General features: G+C 34.2%; 1 long non-coding RNA gene across 1 annotated transcript in view; it reads right to left on the bottom strand.

Moving 5' to 3' along the window:
- The window catches only part of LOC118000177, a 10,599-nt gene extending 6,194 nt beyond the window's left edge, over positions 1–4,405 (bottom strand). The window contains exons 1-2 of the long non-coding RNA XR_004676402.1: positions 4,383–4,405; positions 1,113–1,169 (exon numbers count right to left, since the gene is read on the bottom strand). This is a non-coding gene — a long non-coding RNA (uncharacterized LOC118000177). The remainder of the gene's footprint in view (positions 1–1,112; positions 1,170–4,382) is intronic.
- Between the last annotated feature and the right edge of the window lie 16,768 nt (positions 4,406–21,173).

Genomic DNA, 21,173 nt, shown 5'->3' with positions numbered 1-21,173 from the left:
CTAATTCTAATTCTAATTCTAATTCTAATTCTAATTCTAATTCTAATTCTAATTCTAAAGAGGGTCATCAGCAAAGGTGGACAGATAGCCAAGGTCTTATTAAGAGTCTTAAATCTGGGGCACCTGGTGGCTCAGTCAGTTATGCATCTGCCTTCAGCTCAGGTCGTGACCTCAGGGTCCTGGGATCGAGCCCCGCATTGGGCTCCCTGCTCGGAGGGAAGCCTGCTTCTCCCTCTCCCTCTGCCCCTCTATCTACTTATGCTCTCTGTCTCTCTCTCAAATAAATAAATAAAATCTTAAAAAAAAAAAAAAAAGTTTTAAATCCATCCCTGCTACTGAAGAAAAAATATTCCTTGTACCTTTATTTATCTTCTCCAAATGGTCAAAAACCAAGAAACTGTGCCGTGTGGATAGAGCTGAAGAGGTTGTGGATGCTTGGTATACAAAAGAGAGGACTTTTGCCAAAACAGTAGTGGTATTTCATTTTTTGAAGGACTATCTATGAAAAGAGTATCAAATAGTCTATGCAACTATAGAGAAAACTAGGAGAAATAAGTAGGCCTAGAAGAGAGAGACACTTTGTAAATATAAACATAAAAGAGGCAGAAAGTGAGTGACCCAATCTGGGACAGTGTTCAAACAGAGAAGAGAAGACCGGTATTAAGGACCAGATCCCAGGGATGTCTTCTAGACAATGAGTAATATAAAGTTCATTCAAATAACAGTGAAGACCCTGCCCACAGAGATTTGATGATTCATGACACAAAGTAAAGGACATTCATAGTTCACTTGGCAGGTGGATAGTCAAAATGGACAGCTGAACATAAAATAACTGATTTAACATTATCGAATAGTTTGTTCCTTCCCTTCTACTCTTTTAAGATCTGTTTTAGATACATTTCCTACAGGAAGATTTTCTGTTTCCAGCTGACCTGCAATTATTTTAATATCACTTACAATAATGTATTGGGTAAGCCTTGGAAACATCTTGTAGGGCCTTAACTTTTTCTAGTCTGTGAACCCTACCAAATTCATGGCCAATTACATTCAATTTGTTTTCATAATCTCTGACATTCTATTTCATGTTTCCATCTCACTCTTATAATACTTACCACATTTCATTTTAATTAGCTATTTACATTTCTATCTTCTCCACAAGACTGGAGCACCTTGAAAACAAGAATATCATTTTGTGATTATGGTACCTCAGTGCTGAGCACACATGGCGCATTGCAAGCACCCAGTACATGTTTTAATGAATTAAAAGATTAATTGGATGAATGCATACATAAATGAGTAAATAAATAAGAATGTCTTATCTGGTAACTTAGAGTGGTGCTCTTTAGGCCTGAGATCACGTCTTATATTTCACGGTACCCCATGGCTCTTATATTGATTTGCGTAGCATGTTAACAAGTACTAAATATTACCATATGCTATAATTAAGTCTCTAGTTTATTTATACTCTGTCTTGCTATAGCATCATGTTATACTACATTGTATTTTAATTTATATGCTTTATAGATACACCTATATAAAATGAAGCAAATTTAGAATTGATCATTTATAAAATTATAATTTTTGGTCTGCCACAGTTTTGAAACTTACTATCTTCCAGACTATTATATAAATAATTCTAGAAATACAGACTAACAGGGGGGAAAATAAATTCTAACGGAAATTTCATTATCAGTGGAAAATCATACTAAGAACAGAAATAAGTCAAGAAAAAAAATTACTTTCATGTTATCGCTCATTGGTCACTCATCCAACATTTATCTAATAGCCACTCTACAAAAAGCTCTTTAGCAGCTGCTAAGGCTATGAAGACTTTCTCTTTACATTTTCCTTATGTAAAAATAGCAAGAGTAAGGACTAACATTTATTTAGTATTTATTTTTTGCCAGCCATTGTGCCAAGCTTCAAATATAAGTCATGTCACGAAATTTTCATAGCAATTGAATGAAGACAATTATCCCTGTATTACAGATGAAGGAATGGAGGCTCAGAGGGGTTAGGTGCTTCATGTCTCACACCTACTGAATGGTGTAGTTAGGATTCACACTGGGGCTGGCTGGCTCTGCAGCTGACTTCACAGAACTCTCTAGTAAACTCAGTTATGGCTCACCTTCATTCACTAGGGAGCCTCTTTGTCCAGAGCACCTATTTCCCTTGAACACCCTGCCATAATTAAGCCTTGTTTAAATATATTTCATACAATGGATAATATACCTGAGGTATTATTTTTTAGAATTGAAAAAGACAAAGTGTTGCAAGGATTTTCAAGGATCTGCTTTCTCCCTTCGTTCCCCCTATACTTGAACAGTCCTCCACTCCTACGGCTTCACTTGGACTAGGAGCCCTTATACAGGGTTCTGTTAGGGGGCCTTGTATTCTCCAACAGAAGTAGTTTAATAAGCACCAGGGATGACAAAATACATTGTGTGCTGAAGTCCTGCCCTACTACTTGCTAGCTAGGTAAAATGTCACCTAACTTGTCTCAGACTTTATGTTCTACTCTGTGAATGGAACAAGAAATGTCTAAAACAAAAAGCATCAGGAGCACCTGGCTGGCACAGTTGGTAGAGCATGCAACTCTTGATCTCAGGGTCATGAGTTCAAGCCCCACATTGAGCATGGAGCCTACTTAAAATAAATAAATACATAAATAAAACAAAAAGCATCAGACTCATTGAGGACATCTCGTGACAATGTCAAGCGGTAACATCAGCACTAGGAAATTATTTGATGGGCAGTCTTATTGAAGGTATCATTCATTTATTCATTCACTCAGGTTGATGTTTAGTTCCTTTGTTCTTTAACTGAGTTGGCATACAATGTTATGTTAGTTTTAGGTGTACAATATACAATTCAGCAATTTCTATATATTACTCAGTGCTCACCATGATAAGTACAGTCATCATCTCTCACCATGCATTATTATACTATTAATGATTATATTCTCTATGCTGTGCATTTTGCCTCCATGACTTATTTATAGCTGGAAGTTTGTACCTCTTAATATTTCACCCGTCCCTCCACCCACCTCCCCTCAGGCAACCACCTGTTTGTTCTCTAGAACTTATTAACCTTAACACCCAAAGAACAAATGATCCAATCAAGAAATGGGCAGAAGACATGAACAGACATTTTTCCAAAGAAGACATCCAAATGGCCAACAGACACATGAAAAGGTGCTCAGCATTGCTCGGCATCAGGGAAATCCAAATCAAAACCTCAATGAGATACCACCTCACACCAGTCAGAATGGCTAAAATTAACAAGTCAGGAAACGACAGATGTTGGTGGGGATGCGGAGAAAGGGGAACCCTCCTACACTGTTGGTGGGAATGCAAGCTGGTGCAGCCACTCTGGAAAACAGTATGGAGGTTCCTCAAAAAGTTGAAAATAGAGCTACCATATGATCCAGCAATTGCCCTACTGGGTATTTACCCCAAAGATACAAATGTAGGGATCCGAAAGGGTATGTGCACCCAGATATTTATAGCAGCAATGTCCACAATAGCCAAACTGTGGAAAGAGCCAAGATGTCCATCGACAGATGAATGGATTAAGAGTCTATTTTTTGTTTGTTCATTTGTTTTGCTTTTTAGGTTCTACATCTAAGTGAAATCATATGGTATTTGTCTTTCTCTGATGATGTGGAATTATTATGCCATGATAGCCAATACTTATTAAAATAATGAAATACTTCCTGGATTGTAAACAGTTGCTCCTCTGGGCACTAGTTCCTCTCTGTTTCTCAGGCTGTCTCTTCTACTACCTTCTCTTGGATCTCTCAGACATTTCTATCGTCCAAAATGAAAGCTACTGTCTGCCTCAACAGGACCCTCTGGAATTCTGCTCTAGTTCCACAGTTAACATCCTTTCTAACCAAGCAGAACTCTTGTTATACTGGTTGTAAATTAGTTTCAAAGCTACTCTTGCTTTTAACAAATATTTTCTGAGCATACTAAGTGCCTGTAAGAATTAGACATACATAGCCCTGTCAGAGAGTGTAAGGTTTCTGTTTAACCTTTTGGAAAAGAGAACCAATTTGAAAGAAATAAGGAACATTGTTGGCAACTGTTTTAGAATATGATTATATGCCTGGCTTTAGAAAGAGCTACATGTAATCAGTATGCTACACAATTTGCCTAACTGTGTTCTCCACCACCTAAGTGGTTTAAGCTTAATGAGAATTGGGGATTTAAGCACTCTTTTTTTTCTCTACTATAAGATACAAATTGTTTGTGTTCTTCTGAATAGTTTGTAAACTCACAGGAAGCCTTGGCACCTGGATTTCCATTGGCATTTGGTTCTTGTTGAATGTTGCATGTGCTGCAAAGTCTATTATTACTTTACAGCAATATTTCTCTCACCTTAGTCACTAATGACTCATTATTGATCCATTATGGTCCAGCTATTCAACTTCTTTATGGCATAAGCTTGTATTTCGTTTTAAAAAAATCTGTGCTTTTAGTTTAAACCGGAGGAGCCATTGATGTGCAGATGCAGACCATGCCTGAGTAAGCTTTCACATGGGAAATATTTTTCTGCAACATAAAACTTGTTTCATTAAAGGAAACGTGAAACATTGGCACCCAGAAATAAACTGATCAAAATCTTAGTAATTAACAGATTACCATATCAAGTGTAAGTATACAGGACAGAACAATTTGAATGGAAGACAATGTGAGTCCAAAAGTATTCTGATATTAATAGTGAAATCTATTTTATACTTAATACTGTATTTACCTAACAGACATTAAATCAGACATTAAATTATACATTGAGAAACAAATTCTATTGGGAACACTAAAGCCAGCTAGTAGAACCTAGATATTGAGTCTGCCATCCGTGCTGAATAGGAATGCTAATGTACTTATCATAATTGATGAGTTTATTGCAATCCTGTATGGAATTTGCAAAGGCAAAGGACGTCCCAGAGCCAACTTCCTTGTGGCTCAAAGAATTTCCAATTCTAATTACCTCCACAAGATTTTATGCACCAAAATAGTTTTCTCCATTAAATTTCATAATTTCACTACATAATTATGAATTTAACTAAAGCACAAATACACAAGTAGATTAATTTTGATGTGTTCGCTCAGAGAGCTCTCTTTGCTATGAAGTTAAATGGATGCTAAAGTTGGGGTAAGCAAAGGGTTTGTTTGTAAATGTAAATTAAAAGTAAAACAAGTTTAAAGATGACATCAGTCATCACTGTTCCTCAATATGCATTATTTTTTTCCTGTCACTTTTCAATAAGAATATAAAATCAGAAAAACCTCAGTGATAAGAGTGAGAATGAGACTAGTGAGAGCCCAGAAAGATACTTGATAGTCAAAAAGAAGGAAATAGTAATATAAGGGAACAGATTAGATTGAATTTATTCAAAAACATACTGAAACTTATCTCTACATAACACTGAAGGAACCAAAGTTTACTTTTCTGATACACTCTTTTGTGTGTGTGAAAGCTTTCTTCTTTAAAAGAGACTTCCATAAAATTCATGAATATTGGAGATTTAAAGATTACTATTTTTTTCTTTTTTGACCATTTCATAGCTCTTCTCTCCCTTGAGTAATGAGTTTGCTTTTTTCATTTCTCCTAAGTTGCTAAATGACTTTTAGGATGTGATTTAAAGTATCCAAATGTTGTGATTGAAAAGAACATACATAATCTAACATAATTTGAAGAAAAGTTGGAAGAAAATGCTTACTACAAAAGACAGAAAAATAATTTAAAATCAATTAATTATAAATTTAATTCTAATTACTTTTACAAGATTTGTGTGTTGAACTAGTTTTATAAGGCATTGAGTTCTAACACAAAATATAATGCTTATTCCTTTAGCATCTATTTGTGTTGCCAGGGTGAGCTAAACAATAAACTTTCATTGACTACTTATTGTAGGCCAGTAACTAATAATTTCTAAAGCAATTTGCTAGAGTCAAATTACCTAACTGGCTTTTGAGGAGTTTAAAATGTAACTGGTCAAAAGATACAGAAAGTATTAAGTAATAATAATTCAAGACAGTGTAACTGAATTTGTAGTATGAACTAAATGATATTATAGATTTTTCAGAGGACAGAATTTGAATTAGAATGAAGTACTCAGGAAAGAAAGAAGTAAGAAAGAAAAGCAAAAGAAAGAAAGAAGAAAAAAAGAAAGAAAGGAAAGAAAAAGAAAGAAAGAGGGCACCTGGGTGGCTCAGTTGGTTAAGCGACCACCTTCGGCTCAGGTCATGATCCCAGAGTCCTGGGATCGAGTCCCGCATTGGGCTCCTGGCTCGGCGGGGAGCCTGCTTCTCCCTCTGACCCTATCCCCTCTCATGCTGTTTCTCTCTCTCTCTTTCTCAAATAAATAAATAAATAAATAAAATCTTAAAAAAAAAAAAGAAAAAGAAAGAAAGAAAGAAAGAAAGAAGAAAGAAAGAAAGAAAGAAAGAAAGAAAGAAAGAAAGAAAGAAAGAAGAAAGACTCATAGGCTAGGTATACAAAGAGGGAATGAATACAATGTTGACAATAGTAACTATGCAAGAATTTCAATGCAGTTCACTACAAAATGGTAAGAAAGTGCATCCTGGACAATAAGAGTGCATCCATAGGACACAAGGAAGAGAAATTTGAAGAAATCTTTAAATGGGTGCTGACTTAGTAGATACACTTGCTTTGGTGTCCCCAGCAACAAGACTTGCTGGAAATAGAAAAAAAAGGAAGGAGGGGTTCTGGTGGACTGTACTAAGAAAGCTAATGTGCTTACAGAGGCTGGACCATTTGCAAGCCACTGGATGGTTGAATGCACAGCATTTGCAAAGGCAAAACAAGTTCAGACATTATTTTGAAAGCCTCTGTGTGACATTAAAGAGAAACAAATGTTCCAACTGCAGAAAGTAAAAGAGCATCTCACCCAGCAGGTTACCCTTAAGACAAATGCCTAAAAATGCATTATCCCAAAAGATCTGTCCATTCATGTGTGGACCTTCAAGTCAGGTGAAGAGAAAGTAGACACTACTTCAACTTCAGAGAACAATGCCAAGAACAAACCAGATATAATTCCCTAGCAAGACCAGTCTATAATCTCAGCAATGTACTGGAATGTTAATATGAAAAATCAAAGTATAAACGCAGAGAACATGAAGAGAAAGAATAAGGACAGACAAGTAGATAACTCTGAGATAGGTTTTGCCTGCAGATATGTTTTGTTTAGTCTACTTGGTGTTTTAGGCAAATACTGAATGAATTCTCAACATTTAGAAATTAGAATATTTAATAACAGGAAGAAAAATTGGAGTTCTAACTTTGAAAAACCCAATGTCAAAACTGGCTTAATATTCCTGAATGGCAAACATAATGAGTTACTCTTTTAGGGCACCTCCTCTTAAATTCACTAGAGTACCTATTTCATTTGCTAATACAGTTAATAATCCACGAAGAATTAAAGCACTTGTGGTTCCCTGCCTGGCTCTTATATACACCAACATTAGGGATCTCCAGTTTAAAAATAGCAGTCTCCAAACTGAGCCAACCTCTAGGGCTCACAAAGATTTTCCAGTATATACGTGGACATGGATGGTTTTAAGAGAATCAAATTTCACATCTGGAACACACATATAACTCTTAAAATTTACTTGCCTTAGAAGACATTTGGTGGAGGTAACCAGCCTCTTTTCATTAGCAACAATGCCTTTCACAACTGTCCATCCCTACCTCATTAATCCCTAATTTTACCATGTCACATTGTGCCAAGGTGTCAAAGTCTTTAGGTCAACAAACTACAGGGAGCATTCAAAGAATTGGTATCAGAATGTCTGCTATAGACAAAATAGGACAAGCCATATATAGAACTTCAAGTCTTGGTCGATCTTAATAACTTAAACATGGCTTATAGAAATGATGTATTTTGACTTGTGATGGAATTTTCTGAATTTTTTTGTAGAGTGGAACTTAAGGAATATAGGACATTTTCATGTATCTATAGTGCCTCCTTACTCCAGATTGCCTCTCTCCAGTTGTTGCCAAAACATACATTGTTGCTGAGGAAAGACACATGAGATCAAACAAAGCATTGATCAGAAATATTGATAAAAGCATTGCCTCTTTTCATTCAGGGAACAAATTCATAGTAAGGCTCCATGCATTTATTGAGCTAGCCGTTCATCCATTCATCTTAGAATTAAAATTTCAGAAGTCAAATGCTTATCTCGGAAATCTATTTGTATTTAAACCCAGAGCCATATTTTTCTTGGTAAAAACTTAGTCTTATGTAGCACTTTGTAAAGGAGAAATGTCTTTGCCATTTAAGTTATATGATAGACATTATTTCATAGCTAGAATCAATCAAATCTTCAGATAAAATGTTTCAATAAAAATATTTAAAACAGGGGTGTCTGGGTGGCTCAGTCATTAAGCATCTGCCTTCCGTTCAGGTCATGATCCCAGGGTCCTGGGATGCAGCCCTGCATCAGGCTCCCTGCTCAGTGGGAAGCCTGCTTCTCCCTTTCCCACTCCCCTACTTGTGTTCCCTTTCTTGCTGTCTCTCTCCGTCAAATAAATAAATAAAATCTTTTAAAAAATACATTTAAAACATATGTTAATATAGAAGCATTTTATCAAAAAATATTACACTCAATATATTCATGAAATTTCAAGTTTCCCAGACATTTTTATAGTAGAATAATAGATACTTTAGCTAATAACAATTTGATAACTTAATAAAGCATTTTGGCTAAAAAATAAAGCCTTTTGGCTACTTCTATATAATTAAGAAAGGGTCTGAGTAACCATTCTTTTACAAACCTAATAAATTCCAAATCTTAAAAAAAAAGGAAGGAAAAAATAACTGAGATGTATATTGATAGATCAATGGATAGATGATGGTGTATCACAATATAACTTTTGAAATGTAACTCAAAAGGAGTTTAAAGCATCTGTGACATTGTTATATTTTTCTCAAGCTTACATCTGCAAAACAAAAAGAGGAATAGAAGTGATGGCAGGTAATGTTTCATTTTAGCCTAATAGTCATCTATAGGTACATAATCTTATTGAAAAACAAAACAATCCTTTATACCTCAAGATACATTATCCTCTACCTTTGCACTATTATTATAAATGTAAACAGAACGTATTATTTTTAATAAATATGCATTGAGTAACAATAATAATGAAAATGAAATCCACAATTAAACACCAAACCTATAATAAAATGAAATTTTTAAATGAATTGAATTTAAATATACACACATACTTTTGATGCAGAGAAGTAGAAAAGATGATCAATAAAATACTGTCAAGCATAGATATATAATGGGTAAATTCTGAGCCCAGGGATGGAATAGAAATGGGAGTTTAAGAAGAAAAGGAAACTATAATAAATTCATACACTTGGTTGCTTATTCCTATTTTTAAATGGATGATATTAGGTATCAGATCAATAAAGTATTTCAACTCCAATGGATACATTTACAAGAGTGACTTCATAGTTTTAATGGCAATGTTTACATAATGTCGGAAATTACTCTTTTATATTGCTTAAACTTGTGATGGAAACTTTTTAGATCCCAATTTACAAATATATGAAGATGTGTATAATTTTTTCAAAAAAAGATTACTTGTCTAGAGAAAATTGAGACTTAAAAGTTTCTTGATTACAAAATCTCATTCTTGATAAAGTAGTTACAGGTTTTTAGTTGCCTAGCCTTGTCACATGAGACTCTGAGGTAATAATATATAGTACTTCATAATCTGGTCAAAAGTATATTAGAAAATTATGTAGGACTGAATTTTTGTGAGGGGTACAGCTGTGAAAAACTGGGGAAAGTAGATGCTAATATAAGCAGATAAAAGCAACATGAAAATACTGTGAGATCACATTGTGGGAAAGATGGAAAATCAATAAGAGAATTTTAATTTTTTATCTTTTTAAGATTTATTTATTTATTTTAGAGAGAGAGAAAGTGGAGGGAGGAGCAGAGGGAGAAGAAGAGGGAGAGAATATCCAGCAGACCCTCTCCCCCTACCACCCCCCACTGAGCCCAGAACTGGATGTGGGGCTTGATCTCATGACCCCGAGATCATGACCTGAGCCAAAACCAAGAATCAGACGCTCAACCAACTGAGCCACACAGGCGCCCCATCAAAGAGAATTTTAGATTAATTATAAATAAAATATCTATGAATATTCTAAATTAGCTATCTCAAAGGAATGTTGAGAAGAAAATAAAAAGCAAAACTCATTTGAGTAAAGCTATTATATTTGGAGTAAACAAATTCTAAATGCTGGGTGAAATAAAGAATAAACTATCTGATATCATTGAATAAAGGTAATGGATAACATCTTAATACTAAGATGTAAGATTATATTAACAATTTACAAGAAAGAGTTAAGTTTACTATTATTGTTAATAGCTACATTGTTTCAGTCTAATTTAAAAACTTAAAGCAGACTTACTAGATAATATGAAATATAATAGCTTTACAATGTTATAGAATAAAAAAATCTTTAAAACCTGATATTTAGTCAAAAAACAGTATTAGCTCCAATTTACCAAGTGCTTGTTAGAGACCAGGCACTATTCTAACTTTTTACCTGCATTAGCTCATTATAATAACTCATTACACATTTTCCAGTCAGCCCTCTGAGAAAGGCACTATTACTAATATTGCTAGTGATTTTAAAAAACTGAGGTACAGTCCCTGAAGACTGAAATCAAGAAAATGAAAATGCTTAGCTCAGATAATTTATTTTTTACTTAATCCACAGCGTTTTCAAACTGAAAGATAAATTCAAGTCTCCTTGGCACAGAATCTCATCTTATCAATGAAGCAACTGAGCATTGTGCCTGAACCAAAAGCAAGACCACAATTGGATACAAGCTCTCCTAACTCGTCATCCATTGCTTTAACATAATCATATATGTGATTAGCAATATGAGGAAAATAATTATAATGTCAAAGTGTTGTTCTGAGAAGTAAATTTTTTTTTTCCTGAGAAGTAAATTATTAAAGGGCTGCTATGTGAGGTAAATTGGTTAATCCACATAAAACACCTAAAACAGTGCCTAGTATATAATTAGCACCCAATCAATTTGAACTAATATTGTTGTGTAGACTAATGATTAATTTTATCTCACCTTTAGGTATTTCATTTTGTTTGCAAATCTGAGATTTCTTTCATTATGTTCCACAATTTTAACCTTTACATATTTTTAAAGATACAATTACATAAATGTGCAAAGCCTAAAATTCTTCAGTTAATGACTTAAAAATACAATTATTCAAAATTAGTTTTTGTACTGTTAAAAGTTGAAAATGTGTGTTGTTCTCATCACTGACCCTATATTTCTGGTAATCAGTAATTATGTCTGAATAGTCTAATGATGTTGTGAACATAGCCATCATGTTGTATGCCTAATAACGCATGCAGGATTGAAGTTAATCACTTCAATATATATATTGAGCTTCAAACAACACATAACCTTTTTTTTTCTTTTTTTTTTCCTGACATGGGATACTTTAGGAGTGCACAATTGATTTTTAGTGCAGTGCTGCTGAAGACGGGAGATTAGGAGACTGGGAAAAAGAGACTACATATTTCTAGAAATATATCAGTCTTGGAGCGGGGGTGAATTTATAGTTTGCAAAAGACCTCTCCTCCAAACCAATATATCCTCAGAGAACATGCCCATAGTCATACCCATTAAGAACCTGGGCCCTAAGGAAATATGACTAATATTAAGGATAAATAAGAGTATGGGGCTATGTTGTGTATAGTTGCTAGAAAAAACAAAACAGTTGAGTGATTAACTTCTGAATAAATTAATGAGATGTTTTAGACAACACCCAGATGAAAATTAAAAACTTTACAAAGAAATTTAAAAGTTATAGATTTGGTGTACTCAACAAAAAACATCCAAATATGTGTAAACACTCAGAATTTCAACTGATAATTTTAATTTTCATCCAGATAGCATCATAAACACAGGTACTCTGGCCCTTTTAATTTGGGGAGGGAGGGAAAACAGGGGAGTGGAACAGGTGGGTTATAGGGAGAAACTAGTGTCATATCTATCACATTTTGTGGTCAGGAAATTATAATTCCATTCTTAACTTCTTCAGGGTCATATTGTCCATTTCTATTTCATCTGTATTTATTAATTATTTTCTGAGGGAAAATAGTGGTTTGCACTCATGTGTAGTAAGAGTTATCTAGAACAGTCCATGTAAAATATCACAAATTCCACAAGTAAATATTTATGTGGATTTTTTTCTGGACTATGAGCTCAGTTGGTGCTATATAAATCTAGAGTATATCATTTCACCATTTATATAATTGACATTTTCCACAGTTGTTAAATATTTAGTTAGAATGTTCACAGTACAGTCTTGTCAGCTTGAAAACTATGGGGCTCCAGGTGCTGCTTGTGAGAATTTATGTTTTCAATAAAATGTCCTCCAATATGAGCAGCTGTGTTTTATCAAGAAGCTTCAAATCCATTCAGTTCCTTCTTTCTTTCTTACATTCTACATGTGCTCAGTTCAGATGCCAAAATATATATCTGAGAAAGAAAAAATGCAGAGTTCAAAAGAGGGAGAAGAGAGAGGGAAGGGGGAGAGGGAGAACAAAACCCCGAACAGATAGTGATCAACTCAGAACCTTTTCTCTTGAGCTTTTCATAAACTTTGTGTAGACAAGAGAAATAATGACACTGGTTATTTTGTCCCCATGAGGTATTATTGCATCATTTGGAAATATTTAAAGATTATGAGGGATTTTTCTTAATTTAGATTAGAATATTTCAAACCACGTTTTTAAGAATAATTCAACCAATTACATATTTATGTTAAAATACAAATAATATGAATACAAAGCTGTCTAGTTAAAGATAGAATGATGTCACATGTTTATATTTGTTCATCCTCAAAACTCTATTAAAATGGCAGAAAATAGGATTTAACTTTTCTTGTTGTTGTTAAGTTAAAGCACCTAAAAGGACACAGTGAACAGGAGAGGAAATATCAAAACAACTTTAGGAGCTGTAGACAGATTTATGAATGGTGACTTAACATACACAAGGAAGCCAAATCCTAAAGCTCAATTCTAAAGCCATGGTATCAAAATAAAGCAACCCAGTTTACACTACAGGGATTGTTACCATCTGGTATCTCTCAGAAAGGGTGAGAGTGAGGCTAAACTAAACCTGGATAATTTGAAAGTGTGTTTAAGAAATAGACCCGTAAAGACCCCCCCCTCATCTGCATTGCCAGGTAATTTCCTTTATGCTATCAGAAGTCTGGAGTTTCTTCTCTGTGATGGGTCAAATATTTTCTATCAGTAAAAGTATCACACTTGTAAGAGAATCAGATGCCATATAAAGCCACACAGACAACAAATAAAAAGCTCTGAGAAATCATAATTTTATAGTAAAAATGAAGGAAAGAAAGGTAAAATTGCAGAATCTTCTAGAACACAGAGCAGAAGAAATTGAAAATTAGGAAAGTAAGGAGTAAGTAAAGAACTTTTATTTTAGATGCTCCAAATTCAAATAACAGGAGCTCCAGAAAGATAAACTAAAACAAAAGAGAGAAAAATATGAAATAAGTAACGTTAAATGTCATAAGAAGTGAGAGCCATGAATTGTCTAATTGTAAAGGATTACTGATTGTCCAGGAAAATAAATTAAAAATATCAATGTCCTTACTTATCGTCCCGAAATTTTAGAATACACAGACTAAAGAAACCATTCTAAAAGCTTTCATAGAGAAACAATAATTTTAGCTATTAATATAAGGAAGGTGTACCCAGCATGACATAAGACTTTTCAACAGCAACACTAGAAGCTAAAGAAAATGAAGGAAAGCCTTCTAAATTCTGAGGGAAAATAACTTCCACCTGGAATAACATATCCAACCAAATTATCTACTAGATGTAAAGGTACAATAAGCACATTATCAATATGCAAAACTTCCCAAAAATGATCTGTGTCATTTCTCAACTCTGAGAAAAAAAATTGAATGTAAATTGTTTAGGTTTAGGCTTTGTTTACCTAACAACCTTCTTGAACTGTGGAGAAAATGAAGTCAAATTTCTTTTTTTTTTAACTCTCTTTTTTTTAAGATTTTATTTATTTATTTGTCAGAGAGAGAGTGAGCACAAGCAGGGGAAGCATCAGGTAGAGGGAGAGGGAGAAGCAGGCTCCCTGCTGAGTAAGGAGCCTGATGCGGGGCTCGATCCCAGGACCCTGGGATCATGACCTGAGCCGAAGGCAGACGCTTAACTGACTGAGCCACCCAGGCATCCCTGAAGTCAAATCTCTTATAGAAAACAAACCATTTCTTTACCACAATCAATATCATTATATATTTTAGAATTGTCATTAAAAGATAGAAGAAACTGAGTCAGTTTAAAGAAAAATGATGCCCATGACATAAATAGAATATAAACAGGTATGGGCGAAAATTGACAACAAAATTGTGGGAATTGTTCCTGAAATTAATAAAGAATTGAATTTTCTGAAATGAAAAGGACCCACACTAATTTAGGGAAATTGATTCAAAGTCATCTGTACTGAGACAAATAATTGAATTTCAAGGATAAAAAGCTTCTCAAACATTTAGAGGGAGAAATAAGGGAAGTCATTCTTCAATGTTTTCCAGAGCATGATGACCCATAGTAAAACCCGAAGACAATGGAGCAATGACTGTAAAATTATGAAGACCCAAGAGTGGTGTACCCATCCAAATGCATTTAACTATAGAAGAAGCAGGAAAGCATTTCAAAACATAAAAGTCTTTTTAGATGTAACGACTAGGAAAATCTAGGCAAGTCAAAATAAAAATGATAAGCCCTGTTAAAATAATAAAGACCAGTATTAAATCATTCATATATAAAACTGCTAAAATGTGACTACAGAAATTAAATGTCATACTATATATTATATAACATATATGTGTTGTAATAGCATATAATATATATGCCATGATAACAACAAACAAAAATTGGGAGGCAGAGTGGAAAATAGCAGATAATGAAAATCTATTAATTTTCTCAACTTATTTGATGGAGAATTAACAAATATTGAATACACTTGAAAAATCAAGAAATAACGTAAGTAGTCATATACCATTTCAGAAGGAACATTAGAAAAATAATAATGAAGCTACCATACGATCCAGCAATTGCACTACTGGGTATTTACCCCAAAGATACAAATGTAGGGATCTGAAGGGGTATGTGCACCCCGATGTTTATAGCAACAATGTCCACAATACCAAACTGTGGAAAGAGCCTAGATGTCCATCAACAGATGAACAGAAAAAGAAGATTTGGTATATATATACAATGGAATATTATGCAGCCATCAAAAGGAATGAGATCTTGCCATTTGCAATGATGTGGATGGAACTGGAGGGTATTATGCTGAGCGAAATAAGTCAAACAGAGAAAGACATGTATCATATGACCTCACTGATATGAGGAATTCTTAATCTCAGGAAACAAACTGAGGGTTGCTGGAGTGGGGGGTGGGGTGGGAGGGATGGGGTGGCTGGGTAATAGACACTGGGGAGGGCATGTGCTATGGTAAATGCTGTGAATTGTGCAAGACTGCTGAATCACAGATCTATACCTCTGAAACAAATAATGGAATATATGTTAAGGAAAAAAAAAAGAAGAGAGCAGGAGAAGAATGAAGTGGGGGAAATCAGAGGAAGAGATGAACCATGGGAGACGATGGACTCTGAAAAACAAACTGAGGGTTCTAGAGGGGAGGGGGGTGGGAGGATGGGTTAGCCTGGTGGTGGGTATTGAGGAGGGCACGTTCTGCATGGAGCACTGGGTGTTATGCTCAAACAATGAATCATGGAACACTACATGTAAAACTAATGATGTAATGTATGGTGATTAACATAACAATAAAAAGTAAAAAAAAGAAAAATAATAATGAAATCAAGGAGGTTAAGAAAAGAGGGTGAATTGAAGTAAAAGTTAGTTACTCTTTTTATCCTTCATACCATGTAAATATTGCCTAACATTGCTAATTCAGAAAAATGTGCATATGTATCTATATCTACACCAATATCTACATAGATAAAAACTACTACAATAACTAACACAGTCAGAATGTACTTATATAACTATCCATCTATGTCTAGATCTTATCTACACTGGTAAATAAATATTTATTTGGAGAATGAACAAAACTTAGATGTTATTCTGGGGAAAGGAAATAAAAAGTGAATGCTTTTAATGTTTTTTTTTTTACCTTTTATACTACTAGGATTTTTTTTTTTTTTTTTAGAAACTGAAAGACAGTTCTTTTCTTTTTTTTTTTTTTAAGATTTTATTTATTTATTTGACAGAGAGAGACACAGTGAGAGAGGGAACACAGGCAGGGGGAGTGGGAGAGGGAGAAGCAGGCTTCCCCACGGAGCAGGGAGCCCGATGCGGGGCTTGATCCCAGGGCCCTGGGATCATGACCTGAGCCGAAGGCAGACGCTTAACGACTGAGCCACCCAGGCGCCCCATACTACTAGAATTTTTTTAGCACAAGCATATCTAGGACTTTTGCTAGGGAATTCTGACTTGTATTTGGTAGTTTTAGGTTCAACAACATGTAACAAAATAAAACTAAAATAAAATCAAACAAAATAAATAATGGATGGACAAGTTAGCTGTTTATCTCTTGAGACATTTGAATCCAGGCCTTCTCTTCCAGAACCTCGGTTCATTCCAGCTTGATACTCCACAATGATTTTCTCAAACTGGGTCATCATGTCTAAATTCCAGATGAACAAAGGAGTAAATAAAGAACCTCTCATCCTGCTAAGGATTATTCCCAGAAATACCATAAGAAAAGATCTTCTTACCTCTTACTCATCAAAACTTCTTAGCCCTTAGTTTCAAGGGAACCTGGAAGATATAATCCTTACCTGGATATTTTGCTTACATAAGTATGTATTTTTTTAACTTCCTAAGGAGAAGAGATGGTATTGGGGTAGAAAACTAGCCAACTCTGCCTCAGATAATTTGTCTTTTTTATGGATTTACAGAATTTTTCACAGTATTCTGCTTAAATATAGAGTAAAATGCATAGAAAATGCTTATATTTGTCAGTGAGGGAAAAGGCATTAACTATATCTATTCTGTGTTTAATAAGTAAAAATTACCTGCCAATGGATACAGGCTGATATGTAAAGCTAGAAAAAGTACAACCACTATAATGGCTGGAGTAGTGAAGTTGTGAATTTTTTCCCTTTCTTTTCTTTCAAATTAAAGTTAGTGTTCTATAATAAATATTTTTTAAACATTTGATCAGGAGCAGTTGCAAGAAACCTTTGCAATTTATCAAATACATTTTTCAGAGGCAGTGATCATTAGAACACTTGGACAATTGAGGGTCTTCAAATAAGCCAAAGAAAGAATATTGCACATCGTACACTCTATTTTATTTTGTTCTTTTAAATTTTGTCCTCTAGTTGTGAATAGTTGATGTTTTAGTGGCATTATCTAGGGGTACCTAGCTGGCTCAGTTGGTAGAGCATGTGACTTTTAGTCTTAGGGTCCTGAGTTTAAGCCCCACATTGGGATTACTTTAAAAAAATAAGTAAATAAAAAAGGAGGCATTATCTAAACGATTTTAGCTCCTAAAAGTTTGCTGATAAATTATTTACTAACATGAGCAAATGGAGAACTTTCTAATTACATAAACCAAATATATTTCTTTTTTTTTGGTTTGGAAAGAAACTTGTATGATTTTAAGAGCCCCCAGAATCTGCCTTTCCCATTACCTAAATAAGAAATATGTTAACATTGTTCACCAATATCTGATCCTCGTCACTTTCCATGACATGGGAGGATGGATATACACCCTCCCACCTTGAGGTGGGACAGACAGGGTCATATAACAAATTCTAGCGATGATCTGTAGGTAGAACCTATACACCTCACTTTCTGACTGGAGAATTTAATTGCCAGAGACCCTACAGCCTCACTTCCCCTGTGGTGGTGAATGGGAAAGATTCTTAACCAAGTGCCTCTGATGAGCAAAATCCTTAAAGCCCTCTTGGACATACAGAGGAAGAAGGGAGAAATAAATCTTTGTTGTATTTAGCCAATGAGAATATGGGGCTATTTGTACCTACATTCTAACAGACACTGTCCTGATATAAGAGTCTTAATGTAGAAATCAAAAACTATGTTGAAGTTAAAGTCTGAAAAGTCTGAGGGAGCTGTATTTACTCTCCTGCATATTAAATTTTAAGTTACCTATAGCAATTGTTGTTTTTTTTTTCCAAAGGAAGAATCATGAATACTACAATTTTAAGTAGATTTATGAATTCCTGTTGTTACACAATTTTGAACTCCACTTTTATTAAAATTCACTGGTTATTTTCTTAGTACAAAATTTTATTATAAAACAAGTTTAAGACAGAAGTGTCAACCATGATTTGCATTTTTAATTTTAATATTTTTCTTATGTGTTTGAATTTTAACAACATGGAGTTAGAAGTGTCAGTTCTAGTTTTAAGTAACTATATATTAATATGTATTTGTATGGATGTGTATATATGTGTCTGTATACGATTTAGGTCTAATTAACATAATAATATACACCCAACTTTAGGTGTTCAGTTTGTCTAGTTCTGACTATTGTATAATTGTGTGATCACTATCCAAAAACAAGAACATTTTCATCACCTCACAATTTTCCCTTTTGCCTTTTCTAGTCATTTTCCCTCCCTCACATGTGGGGAAACCACTTTCTAATTTCTAATATGATAGATTAATTTTGTCTGTTCTTAAATTTCATATAAATTGAAATTTTTGTCCCTAGCTTCTAAACTTAACATCATGTTTTTGCAATGATCCATGTTATTACATTTAGTTCATTCATTTTATCTAAGTGTGAAATTATTGGATTGTAGCATAGAGATGTATTTAACTGCAAACAGTTCTACAAAGTGATTATACCAGTTTCATCCAAAATTCATAGTTGAGTGAAATAAGTCAATCAGAGTAAGACATGTATCATATGACCTCACTGATATGAGGAATTCTTAATCTCAGGAAACATACTGAGGGTTGCTGGAGTGGAGCGGGATGGGAGGGATGGGGTGGCTGGGTGATAGACATTGGGGAGGGTATGTGCTATGGTGAGCGCTGTGAATTGTGCAAGACTGTTGAATCACAGATCTGTACCTCTGAAACAAATAATACAATATATGTTTAAAAAAGAAGAAGAAGAAGATAGCAGGAGGGGAAGAATGAAGTGGGGGAAATTTGAGGGGGAGAGGAACCAGGAGAGACTATGGAATCTGAGAAACAAACTGAGAGTTCTAGAGGGTAGGGGGGTGGGGGGATGGGTTAGCCTGGTGATGGGTATTAAAGAGGGCACGCTCTGCATAGAGCACTGGGTGTTGTACACAAACAATGAATCATGGAACACTACATCAAAAACTAATGATGTAATGTATGGTGATTAACAGAACAATAAAAAATTTTAAAAAGAAAAAAAAATTCATAGTTGAGCCCTAATCCCCATTACCTCAGAAGGGGGACTTCTTTAGAAATAGGGTTGTTGTAGATGCACTTAATTAAGTTATAATGAGGTCATTAAGGTGGCTTCTAATCTAATATGACTAGTATCCTTATAAAAAGTAGGAATTTGGAAACATATATAAAGAGGGAGAATATTATATAAACATGAAGACAGTCATCTACAAGCCAAACAGAGGCCTGGAAGAGATCCTTCCCACAGCCCTCAGAAGGAACCAGCCCGGCCAACACCTTGACTTCACACCTTTAGTCTCTAGAGTTGTGAAACAATAGATCTCTTAAGAAATCCACTTTGTAGTACTTTGTTAAAACAGCCCTAGCAAACTAATCCAACACCCATCAACAATACTTGAGAGTTTTAATTGGCTCACATGCCTGATAGGGTTTAGAATCCTTTTCCCCCTTTGGTTAGCCTTTCTAGAGGTGTGAATAGTATCTCATTGTTGCTTTATTTAGCATATCTTCAAGGACTAAAAGTGTTGACCATCTTTCAGATATTTATTGGGCATTCACTTACCGTTTGCAAAGTGTCTCATCAAGGTTTTTGCCATTTTTTTTTAAACTGGGTTATCCATCTTTTTATTGTTTTTTCATAGAAATATGTACATATTCTAGATATAAATGTTTTTTGCAATCTATATATTCTGAGTATGTTTCACAGTATATGAATTATCCTTTAAGTTGTCTTTTGGTAAGAAAATCTTACCAATGTTGATGAAATGTAATTTATCATTTTCTTCTTTTAGTATTAGTACTTTTTATATTCTGTCCAATAATTTTTACCTATTAAGTGCATCAAATTTACCATACATTTTCCTAATATTATATGCTTTTTTTTTGCATGACTGAAAGATAATTGACATAGGGCCTCTGCCAAGCCAAATAGTGTCTCAAGAAAATTTAATATTAAGATGTGCCAGAAATTTAGAAACAGGATTTTTTTTTTCTTGAGAAACTATCTTATATCCAATTTCCTTGATACTTTCCTTTCAGAGTAAATTTAATCCTATACTTTTAATGTAAAAATTAATTTCAAGAATTAATTTCAAAATGACTGAAATAATGGATGGATTTCTACATAAGGTTTGTTTTTTAGGAGGTTTTTTTTTTTTTGGTGTTTTATTTTTACTAGAAAGAAGAAAATGTATTCTTGTAAAACAATTCAATCCTGTCTAACTTATATAGTTTTAGAGAGGTTGCCACGTACAATTTTGGCAACTAGGACACTAAGATACTTTTTCATCTAAGTACAAATTTACAAGTATTAAGATTTTACTATGACAAATGTGTTTTGACTATAAAATATGAAAAAAGCTTGGGTTTCAAAGCCTGAATTTTTCATTAAGTTCATTTAGGTATGTTTTCTCCCTAACCAGTGCAAGCAAGCAGTCCTGGAACATTTCAAAAGATAGTTGGTAATAGGATAAATGATGTTTAAAATCTCAATAATATCACAGATCATCAAGAAGATAAATCAAGGATAAGTCACACCATGCAAACTTGTTGGATAATGATTTCTGCAAACTTATTGGCACTAATTCTCTTTCTTATTTTGGTGATTAATGTTCACTCATGTGATTGAAAGTTTGAAGATATAAAATTTACCCTA

Source organism: Mirounga leonina, unplaced genomic scaffold, assembly GCF_011800145.1.
Source record: "Mirounga leonina isolate KUSES-001 unplaced genomic scaffold, KU_Mleo_1.0 Mir_115, whole genome shotgun sequence".
Classification (NCBI taxonomy): Eukaryota; Metazoa; Chordata; class Mammalia; order Carnivora; family Phocidae; genus Mirounga; species Mirounga leonina.
The sequence above is the reverse complement of the archived record's forward strand: the minus strand, read 5'-3'. Positions and strand labels throughout refer to the sequence as shown.